Here is a 12153-nt window from a genome sequence, read left to right on the forward strand (position 1 = left end):
CGGTGGAATGAGTCTCTGGCTGAACGTACTCCTGTGCCTAACCAGTACATTATGGAGTGGATGGGAGACATTGTCCAAAATGGCATGCAACTTGGACAGCATCCCCTTTTCAGACACCACAAGTCAGAGTCCAGTTCCACCCCCACAACATCGCTGGCCTTACGAATAAGTTTGTTGATTCTGTTGGTGTCTGCTACCCTCAGCCTGCTGCCCCAGCACACAACAGCAAACATGTTAGCACTGGCCACCCCAGACTCGTAGAACATCCTCAGCATCGTCCGGCAGATGTTAAAGGACCTCAGTCTCCTCAGGAAGTAGAGACGACTCTGACCCTTCTTGTAGACAGCCTCAATGTTCTTTGACCAGTCCAGAACATATATAATAAAGTGATCACTGCATGTTTAATAGAAATGATTGGGTTTAATAATTCCAGATCAGGGCTCAGCACATGTGAAGTCAAATAGACTGTTATTTATTTCTGTGACGTAACTTTAATGTAATCCTGTGAATTTTTTTTATCCATCAAATGTTCTTCAGATTTGCTGCATTAATAAAAGCTTCAAGTGATTTAAAGTACAAAAAATTAATTAAAATTCTTGTATTTCTAATGCACGTTTTATCAAGAATTCCAGTGTTTCTCAACTATGGAGTGACATTTTATACTGAACACACAAACCGATGCATGAGCATTTTTGTTACAGAATACATTTGTTACAGCAGGGAGATAAATGATCAGCTCATTTATTTCTGTCTCTACCGGATGTGGAATAAATGTCACACATGATGAGTTGAATAACATTTTCAGTGGCCAGGAGAGACCAAGTAGAAAAAAGTTTGGTGGAAAGAATAAAAACCGGGGATGGAGCCCGTGAAAAAATCCATTTCTCACTGATTAATGTGTTGTGGTAGATTGAAATCAGTGAGGAGAGTGGAACGCGAGCGGGTGTTCAGCACCACCTGCCTGTGTTTGAGCCGTTGGTCTCTCTCTCTCTCTCTCTCTCCCCACCCACCCCCCACTCAATGCTCCCAGGGGAAGTTGCCTGCATTTGACCTTCTCTCTCCCTTTCACTGGTGGCTGCCCAGAGTCTTGAGTCTTGGGCAAGGTTTATCATCACGGTTTGCAGATTGGACTCTGTAGTTCATGTTATGATGTTTCTCGTCTATGATTACTCCTTTTTTTAACCAGTATTTTGTGCGATTTTGATCGGGTGAACACTCTGCTCACTTTTCCGCTCTCGTCCTTGCTGATCTTAATCTACCTCGACACTTGCAGTCAACGAATGTCACAGCACTAAACTGAACATTTCTAAACTGTTGCAATAACCTTTTGGTTTGATCTTTTATATTTCATTCATTTTTTTTGCTGTTTGCACAATTTGTTCTTTTTTGTGCATGGTGGGGGGGGGGGGGTTTGATGTTTTTCTTTGAACAGGTTCCACGGTGTTCCTTTGTTTTGTGGCTGTCTGTGGGAAGACAAATCTCAGGGTTGTATACTGCACACATACTTTGATAATAAATGGACTTTGAACCTTTGTAAAGAGCTACAGGACCGGCTTTATTTATTCCAAGGAAGGGAAGGGACTGAATCTTACTGTCTGAGCAAGCTTCTCATCACATTCAAATGGTACTTGGATGTGCATTTGTGAAGTTGTGTCCTGCAGAGGACAAATCTAGAGCTGGAAGTGGGAACAGAGTTGCACAGAGGGTGCTACAGTAGCTTAGCAGTTAGAATAAAGCTATTGCGGACTGGGGGTCAGAGTTCAATACTGGCACCGCTTGTAAGGAGTTTGTACGTTCACCCCGTGACCGCCTGGGTGTCTCCAGGTGCTCCAGTTTACTCTTGCAGTCCAAAGATGTACTGGTTAGTAGGTTATTTGGTCATTGTAAATTTTCCTGTGATTGGGCTCGTGTTAAGACCATAAGTCATAGGAGCAGAATTAGACCAATAGGCTGAAGAAATTTCTTGGCATCTCTGTTTCAAATGGACGCGCCTCTATCCTGAGGCTGTGCCCTTGTGTCCTAGACTCCCCTAAAATGGGAAACATCCTTTCCACATCTACTCTGTCTTCCTGGAGTCATCCTTGTGAACCTCCTCTGAACCCTCTCCAATGGCAGCACATCTTTTCTTCAATGGGGAGCCCAAAACTGTTCACAATACTCAAGGTGAGGCCTCACCAGTGCTTTATAAAGCCCCAGCATCACATCCTTGCTCTTGCATTCTAGGCCTCTTGAAATGAATGCTAACATTAGTAATTAAGTAGGTAGGTTGTTGGGTGGTGCCATAAGGGTCTGTTCTGCACTTTATCTCTAAACAAAGAGATAAGGTTTGAAAACAAGGATAAGGACTGATATTGTTATTTTTTAAAATCTCACTTAGTCATAAAGTCATAGAGCACTACATCACAGAAATTTGCCCTTTGGTCCATCTGGGCCATGGCAAACTATCCTTCTGCCTCTGTCCCACCAACTTCATCTGGACCATATTCCTCCACACTCCTCCCCATACTTGTATTTATCTAAATGTCTCTTAAGTTCCAGCATGGACTATTTGGGCTGAATGGTCTGTGGCTGTTCTACCTGTACAAGCTCTTCCTCACATCCGAGTGATACCTGGATGTGTATTTGCAGGGGTGTGACCTGCATGGGACAGATCCAGAGCTGGAGGTTGGGATCAGGGTTACAAGGACAGACCAATCCCCTGCTCCACAATTCTACTCCCCATCACTGATCTACTTTCTGCAAGACAGATGCATCCTGACTATATAAATAAAACAAAAATGACTTGTTTGTTTACCACAATTGTCATCAAGAGCATCACTAAAATCAAATCCATCAGCACCTGGAAAGGAAGAGGTTATAATTATTGCAGATTGCTCTATAAAACTTGCTCCCACTGAATTTAGTTGCAAAGAGGCTTTTAAAGTTTCCATTTTTGTTGCAGAAATCTAATGCCTGCCAAGATTTTGGATAATGTGATTCTCAGATTGGACGAGTTCCAGCTAAGTGTGCACTTGGCAGTGACTAATCTCAAAATATGTTCTGATCATCACCACAAGGACTTGGATACAAGGTTTAAGCAGCTCAGTGATTTCATTTTCTCATGACCAAACTGGCATTCATTTTTATTTTGTTTATTTAGAGATACAACCCTTCCAGCTCAGCCAGTTTAAGGGGAAAGGGCAGAGATGTAATAGGAAACTAAGGGGCATCCTCTTCACCTTGCGCATGGAATGAGTCACCAAAGGATCTGGTTGAGGAAAGTACATGAGCAAGATTTCAAAGGCTGGCCCGTATCCCGGTTCAATATGGACGCAATTTGTGAACCTATGCTTCCGTGGCATAGGACCCGACAAGTGAGCCACAGACACCCAAAGAACCAACACTCACAATGACCGATAACCAGGGATATGGGCTAGCAGAGATCACTCAGCTATCTGATTGGCTGGGAACTAGGGGAGGCTAGCGGCCAGCACAACTGGTGATGAAACGTTTGATGACCTAACCTCCAGGCTCAGCAAACAACACTACAAACAAGCTGCCAACCTGAGCTACAAATCTTCTTTTTCATTCAGACCATGAGATACGGGAGCAGAATTAGATCACTTGACACATTGAGCCTTTTCCACCATTCCATCATAGCTGATCCATTTTCCTTCTCAGTCCCAACCTCGTGCCTTCTCCTCGTACCCTTTCATGTCCTAACTAATCAAGAATCTATCAACCTCTGCCTTAAATATACCCAACAACTGGCCTCCACAGTTGTCTGTGTCAATGAATTCCACAGATTCACCACTTCCTGGCTAAAGAAATTCCTCCTCAACTCCATCTTAATAGAACATCCCTCCAGTCTGAGACTGTGACCTCTGTCGTTAGAATCCCCCACCATAGAAAACATCCTCTCCACATCCATTCTATTGAGGCCTTGCAACATTCCATAGGTTTCAATGAAGTCACCCCTCATTCTTCTGAATTCCAGTAAGTAGAAGCCCAGAGCCATAAAATGCTCTTTGTATGATAGGCCTTTCAATCCTGGAATAATTTTCATGAACTTCTTTGAAAGCTCTCCACTGTATTATTGATAGTAGTATTCTACTAACACTTCCCTGAACAACTACAAATTACTCAAATGACTTTTATACACTTCTAAATGACGAGGTCAATATTCCTTTATTAGATGCACCATCGAAGGAGTCCATTTGGCCAATCACATTCATATCAGGACACCAGGAGGCTAACTCACCTGTTCTGCCCAGTTTCACGTTCAGACTCAGATTACTTTATTTTTCTACTCAATGTGTTGAAAACCACTGTTGTTTTTTCTTAATAATACTTTTTATAAGATTTGTACTTTTTAACAAATTCATGTATTTTTCCTATTCACTGGCAGAAAGCGATATAGCAGCTATACTTGCAAACACGAGGAAATCTGCAGATATGCTGGAAATTCAAGCAACACACACAATATGCTGATGGAACTCAGCAGGCCATGCAGCGTCTATAGGAAGAAGTACAGTTGACATTTCAGGCCGAGACCCTTCGACAGGACTAATGGAAAAACGAGATAGTAAGAGATTTGAAAGTGGGTTGGGGGGGGGAGACCCGAAATGATAGGAGAAAATGGGAGGGGGTGGGATGAATCTAAGAGCTGGAAAGGTGATTGGCAAAAGGTGATACACAGCTGGAAAATGGAAAGGATCATGGGACGGGAGGCCTAGGGAGAAAGAAAGGGGGAGGGGAACACCAGAGGGAGATGGGGAGCAGGCAAGGAGTGATTGTGAGAGCAAAAGAGAAAGAGAAAAAAAAGGGTTGGGGTAAGAAGGGGAGTAGGGGCATTAACAGAAGTTAGAGAAATCAATGTTCATACCATCAGGTTGGAGGCTAACCAGCCAGTATATAAGGTGTTGTTCCTCCAACCTGAGCGTGGCTTCATCTTGACAGTAGAGGAGGCCATGGATAGACATATCAGAATGGGAATGGGATGTAGAATTAAAATGTGTGGCCACTGGGAGATCCTGCTTTCTCTGGCAGACAGAGTGTAGACGTTCAGCAAAACGGTCTCCCAGTCTGTGCTGGGTCTCACCAATATATAAAAGGCCGCATCGGGAGCACCGGACGCAGTATATCACACTAGCTGACTCACAGTTGAAGTGTTGCCTCACCTGGAAGGACTGTCTGGGGCCCTGAATAGTGGTGAGGGAGGAAGTGTAAGGGCAGATGTAGCACTTGTTCTGCAAACAAGGATAAGTGCCAGGAGGGAGATCGGTGGGAAGGGATGGGGGGGACGAATGGACAAGGGAGTCACGTAGGGAGCGATCCCTGCAGAAAGCAGAAAGTGGGGGGGGGGGGAGGGAGGGAAAGATGTGTTTGATGGTGGGATCTTGTTGGAGGTGGCAGAAGTTATGGAGAATTATATGTTGGACATGGAGGCTGGTGGGGTGGTAGGTGAGGACAAGAGGAACCCTATCCCTAGTGGGGTGGCGGGAGGATGGGGTGAGCGCAGACTGTACTAACGGTTTATCGCCTTTCTTATTTTTCATTGGCTATGTATTAGGACATTACCCATGTGATGTAACTGTTTTAATTATGTAGCCTAGTAATTAGTTTATTCCTATCTAAGGAATGTCTCACCTTATCCATAAAAGTGATAGATTTTTGAGAGGTGCCATCTTGGCATTCTTTCTCAGCTCCTTATTTAGTTTGCTTAGTATTTGTATGTTTGTTTGTACACTTGAGTAAACTGAAATCCTGGAATTAAAACCGTTCGTCATTCCTGATTCCCGGAAAAACCATAAGGATCAGAAAATAAACAGATCCAACAGGGGTGAAGAGAGAATGATCTGGGTGGGAGGAGTCTTTGGATATGTTGCTTTTCTGAGGCAGCAGAAATGCAGAGTCCATGGAGGGAAGGTTGGTGTTATGATGGACCGGGTTGTGTGCACAAGTCTCTACAATATCTTGCAGTTGTCATACCAAGCTGAGATCCATCCAGATAATTGTGGCTATTGTTCATAATGCAAGATCAACACTGTGAACAAAAAGGTTTTTCTTCCAAATTCAGTGATGTTTCTTGGCTAACTAAATGCTCCCACAGTGACCTGACAGACTCCAATTGTACATCAACATATACACTCAGGAGCCACTTCATTAGGTGCATCTATAGGCCCTTCTGGCTAAAGGGATCGGGGGTATGGAGAGAAAGCAGGTACAGGGTTCTGAGTTGGATGATCAGCTATGATCATACTGAATGGCGGTGCAGGCTCAAAGGGCCGAATGGCCTACTCCTGCACCTATTTTCTATGTTTCTATGTTTTCTATGTTTCTATACACCTGCTTGTAAATGCAAATATTTAATCACAAACAAGAGAGAATCTGCAGATGCTGGGAATCGGAGCAACCCACACAAAATGCTGGAGGAACTCAGCAGGCCAGGCAGCATCAATGGAAAAGAGTACAGTCGATGTTTCAGGCTGAGACCCTTCAGCCGGACTGGAGAAAAAGTAGCTGAGGAGAAGATTTAAAAGGTGGGGGAGGGAAGAGAGAAATACAAGGTGATGGGTGAAACCGGGAAGGGGAGAGATGAAGTAAAGAGCTGGGAAGTTAATTGGTGAAAGAGATACAGGGCTGGAGAAGGGGAGAGTCTGATAGGTGAGGACAGAAGGCCATGGAAGAAAGAAAAGAGGAGGGAGGAGCACCAGAGGGAGGTGATGGGTGGGCAAGGAGATAAGCTGAGAGAAGGTAAAGGGGATGGGGACTGGTGAAGGAGGGGGGATGGGCCATTACCAGTAGTTCGAGAAATCGACGTTCAAGCCATCGGGTTGGAGGCTGCCCAGACAGAATATAAGGTGTTGTTTCGCCAACCTGAGTGTGGTCTCATCGCAACAGAAGAGGAGGCCATGGATTGACATATCGGAAGGGGAATGAGAAGTGGAATTAAAATGGGTGGCCTCTAGGAGGTCCTGCTTTTTCCGGTAGACAGAGCGTAGGTGCTCGGCAAAGCCGTCTCCCAAGCTACGTCAGGTCTCACCAATATACAGGAGGCCATACCAGCAGCACCAGGCACAGGAGGTGACACCAACAGACTCACAGGTGAAGTATCACCTCACCTGGAAGGATTGTTTGGGGCCCTGAATGGTAGTGAGGGAGGAGGAGTAGGGGCAGGTGTAGCACTTGTTCCACTTGCAAGGATAAGTTCCAGGAGGGAGATCAGTGGGGAGGGATGAATGGACAAGAGTCGCATAGGGAAAGCAGAAAGTGTGGGGGGGCGAGGGGGGTGATGGAGTTTGGTGGTGGGATCGCATTGGAGATGGTGGAAGTTCTGGAGAATTATGTGCTGGACACAGAGGCTGGTGGGGTGGTAGGTGAGGACAAGAGGAACCCTATTCTTGATTGGGTGGTGGGAGATTGGGGCAAATATTTAATCAGCCAATCATGAGGCAACAGCTCATTGCATAAAAACATGCAGACATGGTCAAGAGGTTCGGTTGTTGATCAAACCAAACATCAGAATGGGGGAGAAATCTGTCTATGGAATGATTGTTGGTGCTAGATGGGGTGGCTTGAGTATCTCAGAAACTGCTCATCTCCTGCGATTTAGTTTGGAGACCAATACTGGGCCATGGAAGGAGAGTGTGGGGTTGAGAGATTAGTTTGGGGACTGATACCGGGCTGTGGGAAGAGAGTGAGGCAGTGGGATTAGTTTGGAGACTGACACAGGGCTGTGGGGAGAGAGTGAGACAGTGGGATTAGTTTGGAAGCTCACATGGCTGTGGGAAAAGATTAGGGAAATTTCACCCATAGTCAGTTCAAAATCCATGTAAGCCTTGTCCTGTTCCAATCGCTCTTCATAAACTTATTTTTCTGTGTGTTTCATTTTAGTCACACACATGGAATCCAGATAGTTTTATCTTATTCTGGTCTGGTTAATAAACCTTTTCTGAGGTGTACACGGTGTTTTGTTTTCCATCCCAAACACCCCACTCCATCAGGCAACGGAACCCCCTTCCTCTCCCTGAAACAAATTTGGAAGGTGTCCAGTGTATAGGTGATGAAAACTGCACACAGTACTCCAAGTCAGGCCTCATATGACATCTCAATTCCTGTACTCATGTACATCAAAGCATACAGTGAAATGTATTATTTGCACTAACAACCAACACAATCTGAGGAGGTGCTGGAGGTAGCCCATAAATATCACCGATTAAGGTGCTGATATAGCATATCCATAATGCTTAGCAAAACAATACACAGCCAATGGACAGTTAAACCCTCTTCCACCCACACACACAAGTGGGCCTCCAACCACAGACAAGCCACATGAGCACCTTTGGCACAGAGTACACCCCACAAACAGCAGAGAGATAAATGATCAGCTCATCTATTTTAGTCTCTACTGTGGAATAGATATCGCACACAGTAAGTCGAATAAAATTATCTGTGGCCTAGAACGAGTAAGCAGGAAACAACTTGTTGGAGGGGAAGAAATGTGATGTAAGTGACCCTGATCTAAGTGTTGGAGGTTTAAGTATCTCAGAAACTGCTAATCTCCTGGGATTTTCATGCATAGCTGTCTCTAGAGTAGTGGTCAGCAACCTTTTTAAGCCCAAAATCCCCTACCTCGGCCTTAGTGAAAGGCGAGATCGACCCCACGTCGATTAGTTCCACGCATGCGCACTGGGGCGGAAAAGACCGGAAGTAAAACCCCGCAACCCGGAAGAAGAAATAATACATAAACACCAGGAATACCCACCCTTTTTTGCACCGCAGACAGGTTTAATATTGAGGATATTCTTGCGGACTGGCCGACGGGACGGGGGGGCTCTCCTCGACCAACTGAGTGAGGAGAGTGACAGGCCCGCACCCGCACCCCCTTGTAGGATCTATCGGCCGACAAAAGTTTGTTTCAGCAGATCGCAGCGAGGTAGCTGCTCTGATACTTGCGAAACCCTGAGCCCGAATTAGGTCGTCTGCGAATATTTTAGCACCGGGTTCCCCACGAACATTCGGTGTTGTAAACAGGTTCAGAGGCGGCGCCCATCTGTCTGCGCTCCGGGCCAGTAGCATCGGCGGTTCTCGCAGGCCGCGCGAGGGTGTCACTGCATTTAGGTAACCGATGATCTCGTGTGGGTTCAAGTTCAACAGTGGCCGTGACAGGGACTGAGGAAAGGTGCAACTAACTCATATGGTTACCTCGCGGCCCGGTGGTTGGGGACCACTGAAGTACACTGTGTAGTGCGGGGGAGCTATACTCATGCGCACTGGGCAGAAAGAATGGAACTAAAACCCCGCAACCCGGAAACAATCTCTCAACAGTATTTATGTTTTTTTTCGGGATCTACTGGGAAAGTCTCAAAGATTGACCAGTCGATCGCGATTGATGGGTTGGTGACCACTACTCTAGAGTTTACAGAGAATGGTGCAAGAAAAAACATTCAGTGAGCAATAATTTTGTGGATTGCTAATGAGAGAGGTCGGAGGAGAACGACCACACTGGTTCTAGCTAACAGGAAGGTGACAGTAACACAAGAGACCACATTTTACAACAATGCTGTGCAGAAATGCATCTCTGAATGCACAAGTTGAACTTTGAAGTGGCTGGGCTACAGCAGCAGAAGACTACGGACATACACTCAGTGACAGTATTAAGGCTCAGGAGGTACCTGATAAAGAGGCCACCATGTGTATGATAGAAATGATTGGGTTTAATAGTTCCAGATCAGGTCCCTGCACGTGTGAAGTCAAATAGATGCTATTTGATTCTGTGACACAATTTCAGCAGACTTTTATCAGACAAGACAATGCTTTTCCGATTTGCTGCATAAATAGAAGCTTCACATAATTTAAAGTACACAAAAATTAATTAAAATTCTTGCATTTCTAATGCAGGTTTTACCAAGAATTCCAGTGTTTATCAACCGCCGAGTGTGAACTTGGACAGATTTTTGCATAGTAGTGGGGCATAGAACTGCATTTTCTAACTTGCAGTACTGCTGGTTTTCGAGGAATTGCTGAAGAGATATAGTCCTGGGGATTCTTAGAGAAGATGAGGATGTCATCGAGGTAGACGCACACATAGACAATAGACAATAGGTGCAGGAGTAGGAGTTTGGCCCCTCGAGCCAGCATTGCTATTCAATGTAATCATAGCTGATCATCCACAATCAGTACCCCGTTCCTGCCTTCTCCCCATATCCCTTGACTCCACTATCTTTAAGAGCTCCATCTAAATCTTTCTTGAAAGCATCCAGAGAATTGGCCTCCACTGCCTTCTGAGGCACAGCATTCCATAGATCCACAACTCTCTGGGTGTAAAAGTTTTTCCTCAACTCTGTTCTAAATGGTCTACCCCTTATTCTTAAATTTGGTCTCTGGTTCTGGACTCCCCCAACATCAGGAACATGTTTCCTGCCTCTAGCATGTCCAATCCCTTAATAATCTTATATGCTTCAATCAGATCCCCTCGCATCCTTCTAAATTCCAGTGTATACAAGCCCAGTCACTCCAATCTTTCAACATATGACAGTCCCACCATTCAGGGAATTATCCTCGTGAACCTACACTGTACTCCCTCAATAGCAAGAATCTCCTTCCTCAAATTTGGAGACCAAAATTGGGCTAGGTCACAATTTCAGCAGACTTTTATCAGACAAGACAATGCTTTTCCGATTTGCTGCATAAATAGAAGCTTCACATAATTGAAAGTACACAAAAATTAATTAAAATTCTTGCATTTCTAATGCAGGTTTTACCAAGAATTCCAGTGTTTATCAACCGCCGAGTGTGAACTTGGACAGATTTTTGCATAGTAGTGGAAATGAGGGTTATGGGAAAAGGCAGGTAGGTGGAGATGAGTCCATGGCCAGATCAGCCATGATCTTATTGAATAGCAGAGCAGGCTCGATGGGCCAGATGGCCGACTCCTGCTCCTGTTTCTTATGTTCTTATGAACTTAAATTGAACACACAAGTCAATATATTAGTATCTTTGTTACAGAATACATCCCACAGACAGCACAGAAATTAAACATCAGCTCATCTATTTTTGTGTCTACTGGATGTGGAATAAGTGTTGCACCTGATGAGCTGAATAAAATTATCTGTGGCCAGGAGAGAATAAGCAGGAAATAACTTGATAGAGGGGTTAAAAAACAGGGAAGGTCAATGTAAAAAATGGGTTCAGGAAAGGCTTTTGTTATTCTAACGATAGTAGGGGGTCAAGAATTTACTACCTGAATGAGCCCTTCATCACATCTACTTGGATGTGTATTTGATGACTTGTGTTCTGCAGAGAACACAGCTGGACATTAGAATCCATGGCGGCACTGGTGATACTGAGCGACATTTTGTGGGCAGCTCAGAAAACTATTAGATGTACTTCTGAACGAACCCCAATCAGCAGGCTGTAATCTCCTTTTAACTTACTTTTAAAAGTTAAATCAGGGGTGGCCAACCTTTTACATTCCATGCGTCAATTTTTTCACTCACGATTTCAGGTGCGCCATACAACTCTCGTACCCTCATTCAGTTCTTGTAAAAATATGTTACTATAGAACTTGTGCGTGGAAAAAATTGACGCATGAAATGTAAAAGGTTGGCCACCCCTGGTCTAAATGAACAAGTGATTTTACAATCTCCTGAAAGATTTAGTGAAATTGACTCCCAGGAATGCAGGTATGGCACTTTGAAGTGGACGAAGGTTGACCATTGCCAGGCCGGACGTCAAGCAACATTAAAGCGTCGAGGTCCGAGAGCGGAAAACAAACCAGTTTTGGCTGCTCTGTGTCAGCCAAGATCGCCTACCTGAGCCCATCCCGTCTGCTTGCATTGGACCCGTCTCCCTCACTTCTCACTACTACCACCGGGAAGGGGGGTGACGGAGTCTTAGGTCCCACAGCACCAGGTTCGGAGCAGTCGTTGCCCTACAACCATGGGGCAACTGTACTGGTGTGGATGGCTTCAATCACCTCAGCGCTGAACTGACTCCACAGACTGTGGGCTCTCCGTCAGGGAATCTGCAGCTTACATTCTATGTATTATTTGTTAACTTTTATTATTATTTAGGCAATTTGTCCTCTTTTGAAGGTTAGATGTTTTTGAGGTCTTTGTTACGTGTGTATGTGTCTACTTTCTTTCTCCTGGATTCTTTGTCTTCCTGCAG

At 44.8% G+C, this 12153-nt stretch overlaps 1 protein-coding gene across 3 annotated transcripts in view; it reads right to left on the reverse strand.

Moving 5' to 3' along the window:
• Nucleotides 1-12153, reverse strand: part of LOC140727036 (uncharacterized) — an 85714-nt gene that overhangs the window by 15230 nt on the left and 58331 nt on the right. The window lies entirely within an intron of this gene.

Source organism: Hemitrygon akajei, chromosome 4, assembly GCF_048418815.1.
Source record: "Hemitrygon akajei chromosome 4, sHemAka1.3, whole genome shotgun sequence".
NCBI classification, from domain to species: Eukaryota; Metazoa; Chordata; class Chondrichthyes; order Myliobatiformes; family Dasyatidae; genus Hemitrygon; species Hemitrygon akajei.